The sequence below is a fragment of the Rattus rattus genome, chromosome 15, assembly GCF_011064425.1.
Source record: "Rattus rattus isolate New Zealand chromosome 15, Rrattus_CSIRO_v1, whole genome shotgun sequence".
In the NCBI taxonomy this organism is placed as follows: domain Eukaryota; kingdom Metazoa; phylum Chordata; class Mammalia; order Rodentia; family Muridae; genus Rattus; species Rattus rattus.
This window is the reverse complement of record NC_046168.1, coordinates 12910977-12934009: the sequence shown is the minus strand read 5'-3', so window position 1 is coordinate 12934009 and position 23033 is coordinate 12910977. Positions and strand designations below refer to the sequence as shown.

The window sequence follows — 23033 nt, the reverse complement described above, 5'->3', positions numbered from 1 at the left end:
ATCACCTAGAGAGACAACCCTGGAGATAGAAAACCTAGAAAAAAGAGATTAGGAGTCATAGATGCAAGCATTACGAACACAAGAGATAGAAGAGAGAATATCAGGGGCAGAAGATAACATAGAAAATATTGGCACAATAGATAGGACAATGCAAAACACAAAAAGCTCCTAACCCAAAACATCCAGAAAATCCAGGACACAATGAGAAGATCAATCTTAAGGATAATAGGTATAGAAGAGAGCGAAGATTGCAAACTTAAAGGGTGAGGAAAGATCTTCAACAGAATTATAAAAGAAAATGCCCCTAACCTAAAGACAAAGATGCTAATAATCATATAAGAAGCCTACAGAAATAGATTGGACCAGAAAAGAAATTTCTCCTGTCACATAATAGTCAAAATACCAAATGCACAAAACAAGAAAAGAATATTACAAGCAGTAATGGAAAAAAGTCAAGGAACATATAAAGGCAGACCTAACAGAATTGCACCATAATTCTTACCAGAGACTATGAAAGCCAGAAGATCCTGGGCATATATCATATAGACCCTAAGAGAACACAGACCTCTATATCCAGCAAAACTCTCTATTAACATAGATGGAGAAACCAAGATATTCCATGACAAAACCAAATTTACACAATATCTTTCCACGAATCCAGCCCTGCAAAGGATAATACATGGAAAACTCCAACACAAGGAGGAAACAAACCCTGGAAAAAACATGAAAGTAATCTAATTTTACCTAACCCAAAAGACGATGGGCACACAAACATAATTCTACCTCTAACAACAGAAAAAGGAGGAAACAACAATCATTGGTTCCTAATATCTCTCAACATCAATGGACTCAATTTCCCAATAAAAAGATATTGACTAACAGACTGGATATGTAAAGAGGACCCAGCATTTTACTGCATTCAGGAAACACACTTTAGTGACAAAGACAAACACTATCTCAGAGTAAAAGGCTAAAGAGCAATTTTCCAAGAAAATGGTGTGAAGAAACAAGCTCGAGTAGCCATTATAATATGAAATAAAATAGACTGTCAACCAAAAGTTCCCAAAAAAGATAAGGCAGGACACTTCATATTCATCAAAGGACAAATTCACCAAGATGAGCTCTCAATTCTGAATGTCTATGCTCCAAATGCAAGGGCATATACATTCATGAAAGAAACCTTCCTAATGTCAAAGCATACATTGTACCTCACACAATAATAGTGGGAGACTTCAACACCTCACTCTCATCAGTGGACAAATCATGGAAACAGGAACTAAACAGGGACATAGAAACACTAACAGAAGTTATGAACCAAATGAATTTAACAGATATCTATAGAAGATTTCATTCTAAAGCAAAAGAATATACCTTTTTCTCAGCACCTCATGGTACCTATTCCCTAATTGACCATATAACCAGTCAAAAGCAGGCCTCAACAGATACAAGAAAATTGAAATAATCCCATGCATCCTACCAGGTCACCGCGTACTAAAGCTGGTCTTCAATAACAACAAAAAATGACAGAAGGCCCACATACACACGGAAGTTGAACAACGCTCTACTCAATGATTACTTGATCAAGAAAGAAAGTGAAGAAAAATTAAAGACTTCTTAAAATTTAATAAAAATGAAGGCACAGCATACCCAAACTTATGGGACACAATGAAAGCAGTGATAAGAGGAAAACTCATAGTTCTGAGGGCCACAATTACTCTTATACCTAAACCACACAAAGACCCAACAAAGAAAGAGAACTTCAGACCAATTTCCCTTATGAATATTGACAAAAATACTCAGTAAAATTCTAACAACCTGAATCCAAGAACACATCAAAACGATCATCCACCATGATCAAGTAGGCCTCAAACCAGGGATGCAGGGATGGTTTAATATACAGAAAACCATCAATGCAATCTACTATGTAAACAAACTAAAAGGAAAAAACACATGACCATCTCATTAGATGCTGAGAAAGTATTTGACAAAATTCAACACCCCTTCATGTTAAAAGCCTTGGAAAGATCTGGAATTCCAGACCCATACCTAGACATAGTAAAAGCAATATACAGCAAACCAGTAGCCAACATCAAACTAAATGGAGAGAAACTTGAAGCATACAGACACCAAACCCAGACAATATTGCTGATGCCAAGAAGTGCATGCTGACAGGAGCCTGATATAGTTGTCTCCTGAGAGGCTTTGCCAGAGCATGACAAATACAGAGGTGGAAGCTCACAGACAGCCATTGAACTGAAAATGTGGTTCCCATTGGGTGAATTAGGGAAAGAATTGAAGGAGCTGAAGGGGTTTGCAAGCCCATAAGAACAACAATACCAACCAACCAGAGCTCCCAGGGACTAAACCACCATCCAAAGACTCTATACATGGACAGATCTCTGGCTCCAGCTACATATATAGCAGAGAATGGCCTTGTTGAACACCAATGGGAGAAGCCTCTGGTCCTGCCAAGGCTCAACCCATCCAGTGTATCAGGACAGGGAGGAGTGGGTGAATGGGTCAGGCAACACCCTCATAGAAGAAGGAAAGGATGTATATGGACAGGGAAACTGGCAAAGGGAATAACATTTCAAATGTAAATTAAAAAATCCAATAAAAATAAAAAATAATTTAAAAAAAACATAGATAAAAATTTTTAAAAATGTGAAAATTATTGATTCTGATTACTTTATAATTAGCTGTCATCTTTTATTACATGAAATCTCAAAATAGGTAACTATATGTATAATAAAATAAAAATTTCTTGATTTATAAAAAATAAGACAATCTAAAAATTTATTTCAGAGGCCAGGAAAATGGCTGTGTGGGTATAGGTGACTTCTTAGAATACTGATGATATGAGTGTCATCTCTGAACCATGTGTTGGGAAGAAAGAACAGACTCCCATAGGTCCTCTGATCTCCCACACATGCATGTATAATATAGACTCACAATTAATTAAGTAGTCATATTTTAAGAGATATTTTAGATACTGGATGAGGCCTAAAATGGCCTATATTCTGATCTCCATGCTATATTTGAAAATAATCAGGTACAGAAATACAGAACATGGCCAAAATCCTGGAACTTTCAAGCAGATTGGTGTCCTTACCATGCTACCCTGTTGTAAAAGAGTGACATTAAGTCATTAAACATGCCACTGTCTTCTGTAACTCTGTAGCTGAAAACCAGAAACCTCATGACAGAAATGTGTAGCTTGCAAAGAAAAGGCACTCTGTTTTATGCCACCCTGACTTGTGTTTGTTCAGTTAGAGTTCACACTGGGTATCTAAGGGACACAGATCACTGGGAATAACAATTGTGTGAAAAAGTAAAACCTGAATGGAAACAGCCAAGGTTCTCCTCTACAGTACAAGGATAAGGGAAATGCACTGTATGTCCACAAGGGTATTTTATTTAGCCATGAGAAAAAATTGTCTTTTATAGGGAGGTGTGTGGAACCAGAGACCATCACATTAAGTGAAATAAGTCAAACTCAGTTTTTCCTAATATAAACACAGAATCAACATTTGATTTTAAAAGACATTAAGTCAGAAAGAGGGATATGGTGAGAGAAGAAGGAGACGGTGTGGAATAGAGAGATGAGGAAGGGTAACATGGGCGGTAAATATGAGCAAGGCAGACGATGCATATGTGAGAAGAAGGCCTGGGGAACAAGTTCTATAATAAATCATGCAAGAAAATTAAACACTGAATAGAACAGGCAGGGATAGGCCCACAAGTTGTTTGAACTGTATATGGGAACCATAATTAAGATATAAACTTCACCAATCCAGAATCAGTTCTGTCAGAATAGGACTATTTTGAGGGAGGAGATTTTCCCAGTAGAGTTTATCTGTTTGAAAAGAGATTTGTTGGGAATAATTCTGACAACTTTCTTCTGGTTTTGCTCCTTGTGACTGAATAGGGCTAAGTCTAGCTCAACTTTTAGGCAAACATATGTCATTGAAATTTTAGCATTTATTAGAACCAGAGGGGAGTCGGAAAGCAATAGGGATAGCAATTGGAAGGTGAAATTAATTAGCATGGAGTACAATAAATATATAAAATACCTTAATGAAGTCCAGCATGTTGTACATCAACAAAATCTTAATCAAAAGGAAATGCAAGGACAAAAAGTGGAGCTGAGACTGAAGGAAAGGCCATCCAGTGACCGCCCCACCTTGAGATCCATCCCATCTGCAGACACTATACCCCAACACTATTGCTGATGCCAATACTAGGATATAGGAGCCTTGTACGGCTGTCCTCTGGGAGGCTTTGCCAGCGTCTGACTTAGACAAATGCAGATACTCACAGCCAACTATTGGTCTGAGCCTGGGGACCCCAATGGAAAAGTTAGGGGAAGGACTGAGGAGTTGAAGGGGATTGCAACACCATAGGAAGAACAACAGTGTCAACTAACCTCACCCCCCAGAGCTCCCAGGGACTAAATCATCAACCAAAGAGTACACATGGAGGGACCCATGGATCCAGCTGGGTATGTAGCAGAGGATGGCCTTATCTGCCATCAATGGGAGGGGAGGCCCTTGGTCCTGTGGAAGCTTGATGTCCCCGTGTAGGGGCTGCTGGAGGGGTGAAGCAGGAGTGGGTGGGTGGGTACGTGGGTAAGCACCCTTTTAGAGGCAAATGGAGGGATAGGGGTTTGCAGAGGGGAGACTGGGAAGAGGGACAGCGTTTGAAATGTAAATAAATAAAATAACCAATAAAAACTTGTTTCTTAAAAAAAAGAATATTTTAAAAACCAATTGAATGTTTTTTTTTTTTTAATTTTCATTATGTAGCTAAGATCTTCCTCAAAAACAAAATGAAACAGAAAACTGTCTCTTAATAATGAATCAGTTTTTTTTTTTTGTTTTTTTTTTTTTTTTTTTTTTTTGCCATAGAATTTTTGGGTAGTTTTTCCTCCTCTTTTGATTTGTACTTCTCGTCAAAGATTTAAAAGTTCATGGCTGCCTTGGGGTGGCACAAATCCACTAAAAATTATTTCTAATAGCAGTTAGCTGCCTGATAGGAACTGGGGTTTTTTTGTAGTTGTTTTTTGGTTGGTTAATTTTTTTTGCAGGGGGTAGGAGGGAGGTTGTGGGGGTTTTTTGTTTGTTTTGTTTTGTTTTTTCTGATTAAAAACTACTGAAATCAACCTTGGCAGGAGCCGGCATCACTGTTTAGAAAAGGATCCCTCTCAGAACATCCCAGTCTGTGTGATGTTAAGGACGTGATCCAGTAAAAGTTAAGCAAAGAGAGAATACCACAGGATAAAGTCTAGTTGCTAATTGATTTAGAGAATACAACAAATTAAGAGAATAAATTGGGGTTGGGGATTTAGCTCCATGGTAAAGCACTTGCCTAGCAAGCACAAGGCCCTGGGTTCGATCCTCAGCTCCGGGAAAAAAAGAGAATAAAGTTGCATGTGCTCACACAAACACACAAAACTTCAGCTGTTCATTAGGTTACGCTTGTGAAAGTTCATTGTGGAAGAATAGATAGTTCTTTCCCAGGAAAAATAATAGCCTTGTTTTGTCACATTTATAAACATCCTGAGGTCTTAGAGTTGGATTACCAAGTCAGCACTCCTGCATTCAAATGAAGGAAGCCAGGCTCAGAGCAGGAGGATGTCTTCCCTCTGGTAAGCAGGGCAGTCAGAAGCAGTCTAAATATTTCCTGAGCATCTCCAGATGTGACACTCACTTCTCTCTACCTCAGTTGTGACTAGTGATGAAGGTCAGCTACAGCAGCCTCAGGGTCTCCCTCTTCCAACCAACTCATCCTACATCTGTGTATGGAATTAATCTTCTTTGACTGACGCAGTATTATGAAGTGATTCTGGTTCCCAAGGACCAATAGTTATCCATTTGTATCCACATCAATCTATTTTCATCTGCCTGTGTTTAAGACCACATACAATCTGATAACATGCTACATATCTACTTCTAACACCAATTAATCCTAGGCAAGCACACTCTCATGGGGTCAGTTCCCAAGGCTCCATCATTTCCACTAGACCTGGTTACTGTGAACCCTAAGGGTCTACTCCTGGTTTAAACTTTCTCCAGCTAATCAAGAATGTAGTGATTACGGGATGTAGTCTTTCTACTCCACAAGTCAGAAAGTCAAAGTCCAGAAAAGTAGTAATGACATCACTTTCTAGTCAGATAAATTCAGTTTCTTAGCCCACAGGTACTACTTACAGACTGGCCAATAATAAATTCAAACACTTGATGACCTTGAGGTGCAGAAGCTCCCACGTTTCATTGCGTGAATTCTGACGGCATAGCATGTGTATTTAGCAGTGTGGAAGTTTCCTATTACACATTAAACAAAACGCCGCCTGAAGCACGTCAGCTCAGATTTAAAAGTGTGCATTATGAGCTGCAGTGTTTTTATTGGGTGTACATGATACTCTCTGCTGTGGAATCATAATGGCCAACACTGTTTTTATATGTTCCTAGTATCATTTCTCATTATCACATTAATATTTCTTGGATTGTACTGTGCTACAATTCTTATTTTAAAATGTCCTGCTTGAGTTGCTGACTTTTGAATTCATAAGATTAATAAAATGAATTTTGGCTTGATGAGGACAGAATTACCAATGTTTAGTTCTGCCATCTTGAGTTATAAGTCAGAGAGTACGGATTCCAGACGGTGGTCCTCTTTATTTTTTTTAGGATTTATTTATGGCATCAGACCCTATTACAAATGGTTGTGAGCCACCATGTGGTTGCTGGGAATTGAACTCAGGACCTCTGGAAGAGCAGTCAGTGCTCTTAACCACTGAGTCATCTCTCCAGCCTGAGTTATAAAATAAGAACGTTGATCAGTTCTTAAAAAGAGCTAAAGTACTCTTATATCCTATGGTATCAAATGCTCTTCCAATATTTAATGTTTTATGTAAAATAAATAATTACAACCATTTATTAGTATGAATTTTAGGTTTTGTCTTTAGTAAGTGGTAAAATTATGAAAAAAACTGGAGATAAACTTCGCACTTATTGTCATTTTTATTTATTTTCATTTACATATCTATCTTATATAGTCCCATACTCAAGGTCTTGTAGAGCTTTCTCAGGCAAAAAGTGGTTATAAATTGTACTAAGTTGGTTTCTGTTGTTACGACCAACTCCATGGCCAAAGGCAACTTTGGGGGATAGGGCTTGTTTGGATTACAAGTTACCAGGATAAGGACACCAACCCACTCACAAACCTTTCAACCCAACATTTGTCCTGTCTACAAGAAATGTAGTGATAGGGAACGGAATAGAGACTGAGGAAATGACTAACCAATGACCAGAAAAACTTAAGACCCATCCCCTAGACAAGCAACAACTCTGATACTATTAATGAAACTCTGCTGTGCTTGCTGACAGGAACCTAGCATAAGCGTCCCCTGAGAGGCCCTACCTAGCAGCCGACTGAAGCAGACACAGAGAGACCCATAGCCAAACACTGATGGATTTCGGGGACTCTTATGGAAGAGTTAGGGGAAGGATTGAGTTTCCTGAAGAGGATAGAAATTCCACAGGAAGACCAACAGAGTCAATAACCTGAACGCTTGGGAGCTCTCAGGGACTGAACCACCAACAAAAGAGCATTCACAGGTGCACAGAGCATACATATACCAAGGCCCCCAGCACATGTGTAGCTGATGTGCAGGTCATCATTCATGTGAGTCCCCCAACACTTGGAGCTCAACAACTGGACCTGGGGCTGTAGCCAAAGCTGTTGCCTGTCTGTGGAATCCATTCCCCAACTGGACTACCTTGTGTGGCCTCAACGGGAGAAGATGTGTTTAACCCTGCAGAGACTTGAAGAGCCAAGGTGGGGGAGGGGGAAACTCAGGGATCCCCCAACCCTCTCAGATGAAAAGGGGAGGAAGTAGGGACTCTGTGAGCAGGGACTAAAAGGGGGCAGCAATCAAGATCTAAAATTAATAAATAAATTAATTAGTGGAGGAAAAAGCAGAACACCAATGTGCATAAAATAAAAAACCATAGGAAAACGATTTTTAAGAAGTTTCTTGATAAGAAGAAAAAAGTACCTTTCATCACATGTTTGGGGAGACTGTGCTTTGGGAGGCATTACTTCCTACATATAATAAATTTCTCTCTCTTCTGTTTGCACAATATTAAATAGACTGATACCCCGAAAAGTACTCTCACCCCAGTCTGCCTGGCTGAGGATTCAGTCACGGTCACTTGGCTCTGCAGGACTCCAATTTTACAATGCAATGGCATTAATAAATGTACCTAACCCACAAAGTTAGGTGGCAACCTTCTGCATGACCACAACTGAGTTTCTTGGAGGTCCACCCACAAATCTCTGCCAAGACCATGCGGACACAGTAAAACCCAGTATGCTCGAGTACCTTCACCGCTGCTTGTCTGGGGGATTTCTACTTAGCCTAAGAGACAGCAAGTAGCCTTGTTTGTCATGAATGGGCTGTGGACCTGCCCCTTCTATCATCTCTTCTTAAACTGAAAGTTACAAATTACTTTAAAGCCAAATACAATATAATGCAGGGGGGAATTATTTTACTTCATATTATTTTGCAGTGGCATTTTACTTAATCTGATACTAAATGCTAAAATAAAACGTTTTTATGTTTAAAGCTTTCAGTTATATTTGAAATTATTTCCGAATACTTGCCCTTTCGTACAACAGTCTGTATAAAACACCCTCACAAAACTGGCCGTAGTAACGTCTGTACTCATTTCCAAAGCAAATTATAAAACCAGGGACAAGCACAGTGCGGCAAACAGCACTAACTAGAGGACAGCGTCTCCACCCATGTCTCCCAGCCCATCACATCGTACCAAACAAAACAAGACATTCTATTTTTTTTTATAAGTTTTCATTACTATAATAGTTTTAGGATGATGTCTAGCCAGGATTGGTTGCTAAACATTTCATATATTTACTTGGCAATTTAAATTTATCTGATCACCCTCCTATTTGCATATTAGGTCTACAGTCTTAGAGGTGTTAACCACACAGACTAGCAGTCTGGGAAGCAGGACTAGTGTTTTAAGGTTTATTCCATGTTGTTGTAGCTGAAGCTAAACAACAGAGGTTTGGGAAAGACCCATTCGCATGCCCTGTGCACTCATTCACTTATGAAGTTCTCTTCTGCAGCTGGTGGTTCTCATTTCATTCCTCAAGGCCCAGTTTAAAGGTGTAGGTCACGCCGTGTGTTTCCAAAGGAGTGCCATCTCAAAAGTTTCAATCTTGTGTGAGTATAAGGTGAAAAACCATGAAGCTGTCTCACATGTATCTCTCCTTGTACATTATAGAGTCCATGTTTTTACCTGCTCTGTGTCTACCAGCATACCAACTCAGCTACTAGTTTTTATCCATATAATTAATGGAATACAGCAGAGTCCCACATTTACCACTTAATACATCTTCTACAAATATTTGTTGAGTAATCATATTTCTATAGCATACATAACAATGTGCATCATTTCTCATGAGTTCTGGTATTTTTTACTCTATTAGTACTAATAGCAATCAAAATCAAGAATCCACTTAGTAAATTAGGAAAATTGGAGCTCAGAGACATACAGTATTTTGACAAAAATTATATAGTTGCTGAATGGGAAGAGAGGATTTGATCTTAACCTTTCTTGACTGTAATGGTAGCGTACATCTCACAACAATAGCATGCTAGAAAGTTTCCTGGCTATGGGGACCACTGTGTTCTTTGTTTTAGTGTACCCAATCCCACTGGTGTGCATAGCTTTAACTGTGACTGCTAAGATATCATGAACTAAGGTCTTGAACAGATCTCGTTAATGTCTCAGAAACTATGTCCGTCCTGTCAACCTAAACATTCAACTGCTAATGCACATTTGGCTTACCCACACTGTTCTGAAGAGAGTGTTAAGCAGCATTTAATGGAGAAGGGGAAATAATTTGATCTTAGCTGTGGAAAGGCCGAGCCAGTCTGAAATTTTTAAAAAGCAAAAGAGAAGAGAGCAAATAGCATGCATCATCCTAAGCAGATTTGCGCAGCCAGTGCCAAGAGCTCCTGTCACGGGAGAAAATAGACTGGCGCTACACAGAATCAGAAGAGGAGCTGTCAAGACAGGATGATTTGAGGCGCTCTGAAAGCCTTCATTTGCCTAAAAATACTTTCCCTTCTGACCTCCCAACCACCAGTGCAAAAAATTTTTTGAGTTTAAAAATCAAAAGTTTTTTTTTTAACAGCCGTATCTGTTATCCTTGAGGAATGAACCCTGCGTTCCTGTAGGAAGACTGTGCAATGCTGCCATCCAGTTAGCGAGGGTAAAATAATAAACTTTTAAACATTTAAAGTGCATTGCTCCCTGGGGAAAGGACAAGCCAACAAGGGTTCAAGAGCTTTGCTCCATCAATTCACTGTTCCTGAGCCTTACTCATTATAGTGGTGTCTATAAAGACTATACTGAATATTCAGAAAGTAAAGAATCATTTAAGATGTGACAAATAGCAATCCACTGTGGACACGATATCCTGCAGAGCAGACCACCTCGTGTGAGCTTCAGTAACCCCCAGCTCAAATTCTCTGCTCTCAGAAATGTTGATAGGAACCCTTGCTGTTTATAGAACAGATCTCATAAATTTACGATAAGGACGGTGTTCAAAATATCATGAGAGTTGTCGCCTTTAAAGTTTTAATATCTTATGCGATGCCTTTAAACACAAAAGCTAATATGTAGCTGAGCGTGGGTACTCACCCAAAGCATCACCGTTTTGGAGGTTGAGACAAAAGAATTGAAAAATCCAGGCCAATTTGGCTGTAGTCCAGTTCACACAGAAAAGGCTAATTTATTTCATTTATCCCACAAGTTATACTGGTCAGGTACTATGCAATATAGCTTGACCTCTACTTAAACATAGAAGTCTGTATGATATTAGGAAGAACCCTACAAAGAAATGAGGAAACATCTAAGGTGAACAGAAAGGAGCTAAGGTTATTAATAGTTTCTCTGGGATCCTGCAGCTGCCCAGTGGGAGCTCAGTTCGATTCACTTGGTTCTATTACACCAGTTTATGAAAGACTGCTATTATCTGGCTGGTATTCAGATTCTCAAGTTGTAATTACCTGTAATTTCTCTGAAGTTTTATAGGTGTTACATGAATTGAAAATACGAAAACAGTATATCAAGTACTTTATTTCCTTTTTCCTTTTTCAAAGAAAAGGCAATCCTTTAGCACTGGAAAAATATCATTCACCCCAAAATTTTACAGTGTTGATTGATAATGTTAGGGCTATTTTATTTTCTTAAACCAAGTGGATGACAATGCGAGGAACAGCATCTATAATCTGTGAGTCAACAGATAGCATGTGTTCCTCTGCCTTAAAAACAAGGAGAGAAACGAGACGCAGCATCAGGCCCTCTTCTGCTCTGGAGCTGCTGGTGTCTTGGGGTATACTGTCTAGATATACCAAGTGCACTATGGGTATACTTTCTAGGTATACCAAGTACACTATGGGATATGCTTTCTAAGTGTACCAAGTGCACTATGGGGTATACTTTCTAAGTGTACCAAGTAACTATGGGGTATACTTTCTAAGTATACCAAATGCACTATGGGGTATACTTTCTAAGTATACCAAGTACACTCTGGGGTATACTTTCTAAGTATACCACTATGGGGTATACTTTCTAGGTATACCAAGTGCACTATGGGGTATGCTTTCTAGGTATACCAAGCACACTAGGGGTATACTTTCTAAGTATACCAAGCACACTATGGGTATACTTTCTAGGTATGCCAAGCACACTATGGGTATACTTTCTAAGTATACCAAGCACACTATGGGTATACTTTCTAAGTATACCAAGTACACTATGGGTATGCTTTCTAGGTATACCAAGTACACTCTGGGTATACTTTCTAGGTATACCAAGTACACTCTGGGTATGCTTTCTAAGTATACCAAGTACACTATGGGGTATACTTTCTAAGTATACCAAGTACACTATGGGGTATGCTTTCTAAGTATACCAAGTACACTCTGGGGTATACTTTCTAGGTATACCAAGTACACTATGGGTATGCTTTCTAAGTATACCAAGTACACTATGGGTATGCTTTCTAAGTATACCAAGTACACTCTGGATTTCACATCTGCATATACCCTTTTCTTCCTTTACCTTGAACCTGATTATCCATTTTCTGTTCTAAATTAGGGACCTATCCTTAAATATCTGCTTTTCTTTCATCTCACAGTAAGCCCATCAGGAGCCTTTGTCCCTTTTCAGTTATCTCCTGAATCCATACTTTTTCCCATCAGTGAAGATGTGATGTGGGAGACAACTACCCCACCTGCTTTGACATGAATTCATCCAAGGATGACGACGTCCTGGTGTTCAGACTGAGGGCCAGAACAATCCAGGTCAGAACCAGTTCCTGGTTGCTGGGCTGCCAGCTTTATGCAGACTTCAAACCAAAGCTGTAATCCTGCATCTTCTAACGCCATCTCTCCTCACCAGACACCGGCAGCCTTAGTCTTTTCTCTGGGCTTCACATGTGCCAAATGAACTCCTACACTTTCTATTTCCTGTCTTCACAGTTCTTATATAATCTAACAGGCTATCAGATTTGGTTATTTATTTATGCTGTTTGTCTCCAACAGTAAAATACAAACTTTGTGGGAGGCCCTGTGACTTACAGACCAGGGGCTCAACCCAGTAAATCAATCTCTTCTTCTGTGATAGCAGCTTGTAATTTTTAAAAGACAAATTAAAATGTTGACTCTACCTGCTGATGAAGTTCAACATCCATTGCAGGAAAACAGCTATCAATAAACATCAATTAAATGCTAAGTTATCAGTGCCATTAAAAGCACATTCAAAATATTCTATATATCACTGTCCCTTTATACCATTTTCTTTTTCTTTTAAAACTGTCCACCATGTTTTTTGTTCCTTTATTAACTTGAGTATTTCTTATTTACATTTTGAATGCTATTCCCTTTCCCAGTTTCCAGGCCAACATCACCCTAACCCCTCTCCCTCCCCTTTTATATGGGTGTTCCCCTTCCCATCCTACCCCCATTACCGCCCTCCCCCCAACAATCATGTTCACTGGGAGTTCAGTCTTAGCAGGACCAAGGGCTTCCCCTTCCACTGGTGCTCTTACTAGGATATTCATTGCTACCTATGAGATTGGAGCCCAGGGTCAGTCCATGGGTAGTGGCTTAGTCCCTGGAAGCGCTGGTTGGTTGGCATTGTTGTTCATATGGGGTCTCGAGCCCCTTCAAGCTCTTCCAGTCCTTTCTCTGATTCCTTCAACAGGGGTCCCATTCTCAGTTCAGTGGTTTGCTGCTGGCATACGCCTCTGTATTTGCTGTATTCTGGCTGTGTCTCTCAGGAGCGATCTACATCCGGTTCCTGTCAGCCTGCACATCTTTGCTTCATCCATCCTGTCTAATTGGGTGGCTGTATATGTATGGGCCACATGTGGGGCAGGCTCTGAATGGGTGTTCCTTCTGCCTCTGTTTTTAATCTTTTTGCCTCCCTATTCCCTGCCAAGGGTATTCTTGTTCCCCCTTTTAAAGAAGGAGGAAGCATTCACATTTTGATCATCCGCCTTGAGTTTCATTTGTTCTAGGCATCTAGGGTAATTCAAGCATTTGGGCTAATAGCCACTTATCAATGAGTGCATAGCATGTGTGTTTTTCTGTGATTGGGTTACCTCACTCAGGATGATATTTTCCAGTTCCATCCATTTGCCTATGAATTTCATAAAGTCATTGTTTTTGATAGCTGAGTAATATTCCATTGTGTAGATGTACCACATTTTCTGTATCCATTCCTCTGTTGAAGGGCATCTGGATTCTTTTCAGCTTCTGGCTATTATAAATAAGGCTGTTATGAACATAGTGGAGCATGTGTCTTTGTTATATGTTGGGGCATCTTTTGGGTATATGCCCAAGAGAGGCATAGCTGGGTCCTCAGGTAGTTCAGTGTCCAATTCTCTGAGGAACCTCCAGACTGATTTCCAGAATGGTTGTACCAGTCTGCAATCCCACCAACAATGGATGAGTGTTCCTCTTTCTCCACATCCTCGCCAGCATTTGCTGTCACCTGAGTTTTTGATCTTGACCATTTTCTTATGAAGGGAGATATAAAGATTTTTTTATGAGTTATATTTTGAGGTTGAAAATTTATTTATTTTTTCTGCTTTTTTGTTGTTAGTTTTAGTTCTTAAACAAAAGATATATGGACAGAAAAGTTGGTCCACTTGTTCACTACAACTGAACTCTGCCCTGATTTTGGAGCTTTGCCCTAGGCTCTGAGTTGCTAGCAATCTTTATAGATACAATGGCTAAAACTACCTAAAGGTCAATGCTGGATCATACTAATTTACAAATGTGCGGTTTATAGGAGCCAGTGTTTTCAATTATCCTTGGAGGATGCCTCATTATCATCTAGGGGAGCTGATGAAGCAGTTGCAATGAGTACCAAATTTCAGAGAGGCGCTCTGTCAGCGGGATGCTTGCCTAAAATGAGCAGTGCAGTGAACTCAGTTCTCAGAACCACACTAAGCCAGTTCTAGTGGCACTTGTAATCTTAGCATTCAGGAGGTGGAGACAGAAGAAACAGGAGATAGAGGTGATTATTGGCTACATAGTGAGTTCCAGATCAGTCTTTGATACGTGAGAATTCTTTTTTTTTAATCTAAGCAAGGTGGTGGTGATAATCTGGTTAACCCCAGCATTTGGGAGGCAGAGGCAGGCAGATCTCTAAGTCTGAGGCCAGCTTGGTCTACAGAGTAAGTTTATGAGGTTCAAAGCTACACAGAGAAACCCCATCTTGAAAAAGCAAACAAAAGATCTAAAGAAATAATGCCCTTTCAAATATAACACGGCAATAAAATTTTTAAATGAATTTTTTAATGTGATGATTTCAGTGATTAAATTAACCAAAAGAAAAAACAAGCATTCATTTATATGGTAACCATGTATAGAAAAGAATAGAATACTTATATAAAATAGAATATGATTGTAGACTAACATTTCTCAATATTTTCCTCACTGGTTAGTTACTAATGCAAATGTAAGTTTTCTAAATGTAATTATGATAACATAAGCATGCATCTTGATGAGACACCCTATAGGAACATTAATGTCACTGACAATCCAGCATTAAATTAAAACTCCTTGATATCTGCTTCATAACTTTTCATGCAAAGTGCATATACTTTGTAGACATGAACAGTCAGGGCTGGAGCTTGAGCTCGGCAACAATGCCTTCTAGATGTACTTCTCTGGGCTCGGTTTTGTGCGGTGTCAAACCAATAACACAGTATGAATGCCAAGATGTTACACTTGCTTTAAAAATTCTTTCTCATACTATCGATTTATTAGTTGTACAGTCCATTCTATGAAAAGCAAGATTCTAAATTGTCATAGCTTCAGCCTCTAGAAACCCACAGGCTAAAAATGCTGCAGGTGTTTGGACACCAGGATTGGTGAATCAGGTGCAGGGTTTTTGACACAAGAAACGTAGAAGAAACATTGTCTGGTTTGTTATGGGGTATATCACCACAACAAAATAATCATAAGCATTTCAGTAAGGCAGAGGTAAGATTATACATGGATTGGTAACTACTGTGATTAGTTACTATAAGGATGTGAAATATTGACAGGAATATTGAATTAGACATACCACAGACCTCATTCACAGTTAGCTAGACTCCAGACTGCTGGTCATAATGGGTTCCTGATTAGCAATACAGTTCACCCAGAAACCACACTTTGCAGACCATCCATGAAAATGTTTCTCCTCCTCCTCCTCCTCCTCCTCCTCCTCCTCCTCCTCTCCCTCCTTCTTCTTCCTTTTTTCTTTCTCCTCCTAATGCTTTTCTTCCTTTTCTTTCTCCTTCTCTTATTCTTATTCATATTATTCTTATTATTTTTCTTTTCTTTAAGCTGCTTTCAGCAAGTGGTTTAAACTTGATCACAAACACACACACACAGACACACACACACACACACAATATGCAAACATATATGTGAGCCAAGCATTCATCTATATAAGATAAAATAAATATTTTTTAAAAACTCATAAGGTAATCAAGAAAGATAGGGGCTTCAGAAACAAATGTATATGTGGGTAATGGTTTTAGTGTAGCTAATGTTCTAGATGTTCTTAGACAGTGGTTCTGGCTGGAACCATTCTTCAGTACGAACACCTTGAATCCTGAATTCCTATATCTTGGAAACAAGGTTCACAGATGAATTAATTCACTTAAGGGGACACACAGCTGAACACATAAAGAAAATGAAATTGAGTTTCTTCTGGCTTGTTCTGAATTTCCTGTATTGACTTTTGTTTCTGCCTGGACCCTCTCATAAAGCTTATTTTGCATGTCACATTGAAGGAGAGAACCCTGATTATCACTTGCTAAAGACTAAAGTTGCCAAAAACTTTTCAGACACAGAGAAATAAGGTCTGTGGTATTGTTACAGCTTCAGCATAGTAACAAGGATCAAAGTTGAGTTCAGGACTCATGGACAAATGACAGCCAAACAGAGAGCAGAAAAGAGAACTGAAAAGAATAAAAATGTTCAATATTCATAGAAACACATAGAGTTCTTGTATAGACTAGTTTGACCCTGCATTGTGTTATATATTTCATTTTGATGATATATTGTATTCTGTGCCTGCTTAACCCTGAATAACTATTTGAAATGTATATCACATATGTGTATGTCTCTATGAATTAGATGTATTCTACTTACATAAACAAAATTGGCAAAACTACTTACATAACACAGTTTCCAGCAGATTTATTTCTGTCTGCCTGTGATAGGCTGTACCTCCTACCATTCTAAATGTGGCACATGTACATTTTAATTGGAATAAATTACATTTAATCTTATGCAAAGAATATTGAAGCATGTGATAACTTTAAGCATAAAGAGGAATGTAAAATAAGAACTGGGAATCATTTCCTTTAAAAACTACAATGCCCTTCTATGTTCAATTTCTCAAAGGCATTATTAGCAAATTTACCTAAGTTTGAATTTGATCTTTCTTGGTGAGGAGAACATTCTAAACTTTCTAGGAGCAGAGGAGCAACAGAGATGTAGGCCTTAGAACCTTGATGAAAAGTGTGTTCTGAAGTTACCAGCCTAAGACTGAGCTGCACCTGGCAGAAGATGATTGGCAGGAGCACACATGCACATCGTGTAAGAGTGCATGCTTTATAGTAAATTGTCGTAAGTGTACAGTCAACGTTACAGTTTCTCAAAATAGTCCTGGACTGTAACTAACAAGTCTTTCCTTACTCTCTCTTGTAAGGGAATGACACTCACCATTACACCAACAATGCACTGCTTCTAACTCTTACATTATGAGAAGTGTCTGTTTTCATGGTAAGTTATATGATCATCTAATGAAAGGAAAATAAGAGAATAAGACTTCAACTGGGACATTCTGCTTCTGCTAAAAAAAAGAGAAAGAAAAAGAAAAAGAAAACCAATGCAGACAGAGCACAGTAGCAGCAGATGCCTCCTTGTTCTCCTTGTTGCCATGCTGTTGCCACTGATTGAGTTCCCTCCCCCACTGCATCCTAAAATGTAAGTAAGGAGAGCAAATGAGACACTGAGACCACACTGAGCAGCTAGAGCTCTCAGCTCAAGTCCATTGTTGAGTCTCCATAGGCTTTTCAATCATTTTTCAACTCTGATTGCCCAATGCTCTCCTCCTCCTGGTACTTCTGCACAGCTGGGGAGAAATTAAAATAGAGATTTTCACAGATACACTCTCAACTAGGAGCTGTAGTTAGACGGCTGACTAGATAGGCCAAGGTTTCCAGCCTAAATATAGCTGGAACATAATGTGCTATATGACTTGTTTCAAAAGATGTGTGGTGGGGTTCAGTATCTACTAAGACCTTCTGACCTAAAGGTGTTAGGTTGTCTAGAGAAAGGATATTTATAGGGATGGAATACACACAAGTGCCTGGGTTCCATTTCCCTGTGATGTGACTATTTCAATAATATATGTTGTTGACTAAGAGAGATAAATATCTTACTGATTATCCAATACAATTGACTTACTTTATAATCTGACCCCTTCCAACAGAAAATTGGGGGCTTAGAAAAATGTACAGTGAAGAAAGAACGTATGTCTGCTATTCACTCCCAGGTGATGAAAATTTGACTCTTGGCAACCCTATGTTTTTAGGTCTTTTTATTTTTAAATATTAGATGTAGTTTGTATATGATATGTTAAAATTTAAATAGTAAAGACTATAACAAAAATCACTTAGCCTACTCTTCCCAACCCTCTTTTTGCATAAAATTTTGGTCAACTACTCTAAAGCTAACTAATTACGTTTACTTTGTAAAACTGCTTATGACTTTATCACCTTAATTTTATTATGCATATGCACATACAGAATTACATTTATGTGTCATCTATAACGTATAGGGTACTACCAGTTCAAAATATATGCAAAGTACTACTCACTCTATGGAAACTTTCTGAATATCTCTCCCAGATGACAAACTAGTTTGTTGTTATTTGTGTCATAAGCATGAATGAGTAGCTTTACTATTTACTAGGGATGAATTGGTCCAAGAAAAGAACACATGAAGAAAGACATTTGCACATACGAATTGGAAGAGTTGGTGTTGGTAAAATGTGGCCCAGCAATATCTATCTATTGGGTACAAACATTCCTTCCCTGAAATACCAAGGGTATTTATAGAACTGGAAAAAGTCAAACAATTAAGTTCACATGCAGCCACTAAAAATACCTCAAAAGCCAAACTGAGAAAAAGAGAAAAACAGAAGCAGTTCTCTATTTGATGTAAAAAAATTTCTAGAATTCTTTAGTAATCACAGCATACAAAACAAATACCATGAACAAAACAAACAAACAGGAAGAATGATGGGACCAAATAGAGTTTGTAGAAGTAAACAGAAATGTCTATTAAGAGATTAGAGAATGCATTAGGAAAATATTGATATTTTCAATGAGTGGTGCTTGAAAAATTGAGTATCTACATGTTCTAGAATGACATTAGACCCCTATCTCTTGATAGCTCCAAACATCCATTCTATATCAATTTAAAACTTGAATGCAAATCCTTGACTATGAAACTGTTGGGAGATGGCCTGAGACATAGAAATGGTCAAGGATATTTTGAAGAAGACTTTGAAATCATAGGAAACAAAAGTGAAAATCTACGAATACCAGGCCATTAATCTAAGTGTTGCAGAAAGTAAAAGAAGCAAGGGTCGGAGGGACGATGAATTCACCAAGTAAGAGAATAGTTACAAACTGAACATCTGACAGGGGCTTAGTGTCTCAGTACACATGCAAGTCTGTGAACTCCACAACAGCCAAAAAGCAGTTTCTTTTTAAAAGTCACATAGCCCTAAAGAGGTTGTCACAAAGAGGATGGGCAAATACAATCACACATATGAAAAAGAATTTTATCATAAGAAATCACTGGGAAAACGCAAATCAAAGCCACAATGAGACATCATTTTGCTCAAGTAAGACTGGCTGTTATCAAGCAGACAAAAGATGACACATGATGGTAATGGAGAGTAATACGAAGATTCATTTGAAACTAAACATGAACCGTATGATCCAGCAACCCAATTTCTGGGTATATTTCCAAAGGAAATGAAGTCCGTTTGTCAAAACGACAACTACACTCCCATGTCTATCAAATCATTGTTCACAAATAACCAAGAAATGAAAACCACCCCAGGATCATTAACTGCAAATGGGTGGAGAAGACACAGAACACAGACCCAGTGGAAACCTATTCAGCTATTTTAAAACAAAACAAAACGAAACAAAAAAGCAGACTCTGTCTTTTATGAGAACATGAATGGACTTGGAGCTTATTTTGATTAGTGAAATAAGCCAGACAGACAAAGATAAATATTTCCATTCCTGCGTGGAAACTAAAACATCGTCTCACAGAAACAAGGAACACAGTTGAGAAGTTATTATGAAGACAGGTAGGCAGAGAAGAAGAAAGTTAGATAAGAGACCACCAAAAAAGTACGGAATGGCTGTTTGTTTTCTAAAGCACAGTTGCATGCATAATAATGTGTGATACATTTCACTATACTGCCTGGAAAACTAGAATATGAACATTTTGAACTTGTAGAATTGATTAATGTTTGAAGATCCAGAAGAATGTACTGCTAATATATTATTGCACATTGTACATATGCATTGAGTTGTTACAATCTACTCCTTGAAGATGTACAGATATTTCAAATAAGAAATGCTGTTTTGAAATTAAAAGCCAAAACCAAAACAACACAAACACGCATGCGCACACACACGCACAAAGCAAGCAGACAAAACAACCACAAGAGGAATATAAGAATGTAATAGAATTTCTATTTCTTACAGCATGACATAAAAGTGATTGATTGATAGACAGAGAAGCCCAAGAGCAGGCACACCTTTTTGAATCTGAAAGGACCTTATCTTAGGTCCATACTATGCAGTTCAGGGACTTGCAATGAATTCTGGGGAGGTTATATTCCCAGGACTCACTGATTCTGATTTGGGACAAACAGAGTCACTGCAGGGCACCAGCAGCCAAAGATATGACAGTCCTAAAGAAACCAGACACATGAACAATTACAATTTGAATCTTGCAAACAACCCTTCTGGCCACACCCTTATCAAAACTCAGGGCTCTCATATGTCCCCAGAGAATGGACACTTGACCTGTGCTTGGCTTTTGAGCTTCTCTTCCTTGAAGTATAGTGTATGAGATTTTTGTGCTCCTTTTAAATTTTCTGAAAATCACCCAGGCATATGTTCATAACCACACAACCTTTTATCATTGTCCCTTTGTGTTCTCAGGTCCATGTATTTTATTCCTTACTGTAGAAGGCATGAGGCCCATGCTTACAGATAGCACTACAAAAATCGTTAAACATGCGGGCTTTTTCCTCAACAGAAGAAATTGACACCTGTTCACCCAGAAGGCTGGAGAACCTAGTGATTAAGTGAAGCCAGCCTGAGCCCAAATTCTGCAGAGGACTATTTCTTAGTCAATAGGATCCATTCTTGTGGAAGAGGTCACAGGTGCTTTGTAAAAGAATGCCTTCGCAAGGGCGTTTCCATGTAGCCAGGCCTTAAGCTTTGTGTGATAATTGTCATATTTTTCCCAAAGTTTTAATGTGTTTAAAAATGTAAAGAGGAGGAGGAAGAGGAGGAGGAGGAGGAGGAGGAAGAGGAGGAAGAGGAGGAAGAGGAGAAGGAGAAAGAAAACACTCCGGGTCAGAGTCCAGAAGTTAGAAGCAGCACCAACTCCATCATGCTGAACCTACTTTCCTTCTTAGCTCACACAGATTATTTTCTTGCCAGCCATGATGCTTGCAGAGACCTCTGCACCATACATTTATCCTGCTTCCTCAGCAGCCTTCCTCCTACCATTGTTTCCATGGAAACCCTAGTCCATAGGAGGACGGAGTGATGGCTATTGTCATGCTTTTTGGTTTATTTTCCCATTGTTATCTCCATCCTTTTAAATATTTCTAAGATTTTCTTGATCTTATCTTTCCAAAATCATAAATCAATGTATTCAACACTATGCATGTCACCCTGGAAATATTATTTCCCCTTCTCAGTTTAGTATACTTAAGTCAGTAAGGTAATAAACTTCATTTGGTTTGACACATATTGTGTTTGTTTCTGACAAGTCATTTTATATGGAGGTTTGGGGGAGGGGCAGAAATCTATTCTATCTCTGTCTTATATACAGAGATTTTTAACACGGTGCTGAATCATATAAACAGAGGTTAGATTATTTTAAAAGGCTGTAGAGTAGAATTGTTCAAACTGCATAAAGATAGAGCCCAAGAGACCTGTGGCGAAAAACTGCAGCGGTTCAAGGCCACTGTCACTATTTAAGCCGGAACCCTGGTGAATGCAGGAGGGCAGTGTGAAATGTCCCAATACCAATACCGTGCCAACTGGGGATGAGTGAGAGGTCAGGGTGACACATAAATGTCCCAGTTCAAGCATAGGGAAGGAGACACACTGAGACATGAAGTCAATATACCGAATCCTTCCACTTGTTGAAGTTGCCCTGACCCACTTTCTAGGCAACCAAGAGTGATAAAGAGTAACACTTGGAATGTTCCTCTTTTACTTTCTCTGGCATCCTACCTCTCCAGGGTGAAACTGCAGGTCAGTGAGGGAGAGCAGGCAGGACCCAAGTCTCTGCTCTACATGCTCCAGAACAATTAGTCTGACCACCCTAATCATCACCACTTTCATTTTCATTTTAAACCACTGTGTTAAGTTGTGTAGAGGTCGTTTAGCAATGTTCACAAACTCTCACACTAATCTTTGCTGACTCTAGTTCTTTTCAAACTCCAGGCCAGTCCCACTCTCTAGCCCCTCCCCCTTTCATTCCTGTCAACGACTGATTACTTACTGTCTCTAAGGGTTTTCTTGTATTCATATACATGGAGTGAAGCAAAAGAACTCGTTTGTGTCTAGCTTCTTTCATTAACCATAATGTTTTAAAGGTTTATTAGTACAAACTCCTTCAAAGATCCCTAGACAATTTGACTATGAAGTTAAAATTGTGACCACTGCAAGATCTGCTGTCCCCTACATTGAAATGGAAGCACTGAGGGAATCCAAGAATTTAGGTTTACTTTGGGTTTTTAAATAATTCTTGATATTCAAGGAGAATTACTGTTCTCTGTTCTCTGTGTGTGTGTCTCTCTGTCTCTCTCTGTTTCTCTGTCTCTCCCTTCCCCTCTCTCTCTCTCTCTCTCTCTCTCTCTCTCTCTCTCTCTCTCACACACACACACACACACACACACACACACACACACACAATTTCTACCAGTATTCCCACACTCCCATTAGAGAACACTAATGGCTGTAAGAAATAGGTCAGATTCGTAATAATCCAGTCAAGCCTGGCTCAGTGTCCCAGTGATAATCAGTTAGCCCTTCCATTCAGTATCTCCTTTGTTGCTAACATTTGGATAAATCTTCATTATTTG

The 23033-nt window shown here is 38.9% G+C and overlaps 1 protein-coding gene across 1 annotated transcript in view; it reads right to left on the bottom strand.

Moving 5' to 3' along the window:
* Positions 1 to 23033, bottom strand: part of Rit2 (Ras like without CAAX 2) — a 168587-nt gene that overhangs the window by 11839 nt on the left and 133715 nt on the right. The gene's annotated exons all lie outside the window — the stretch shown is intronic.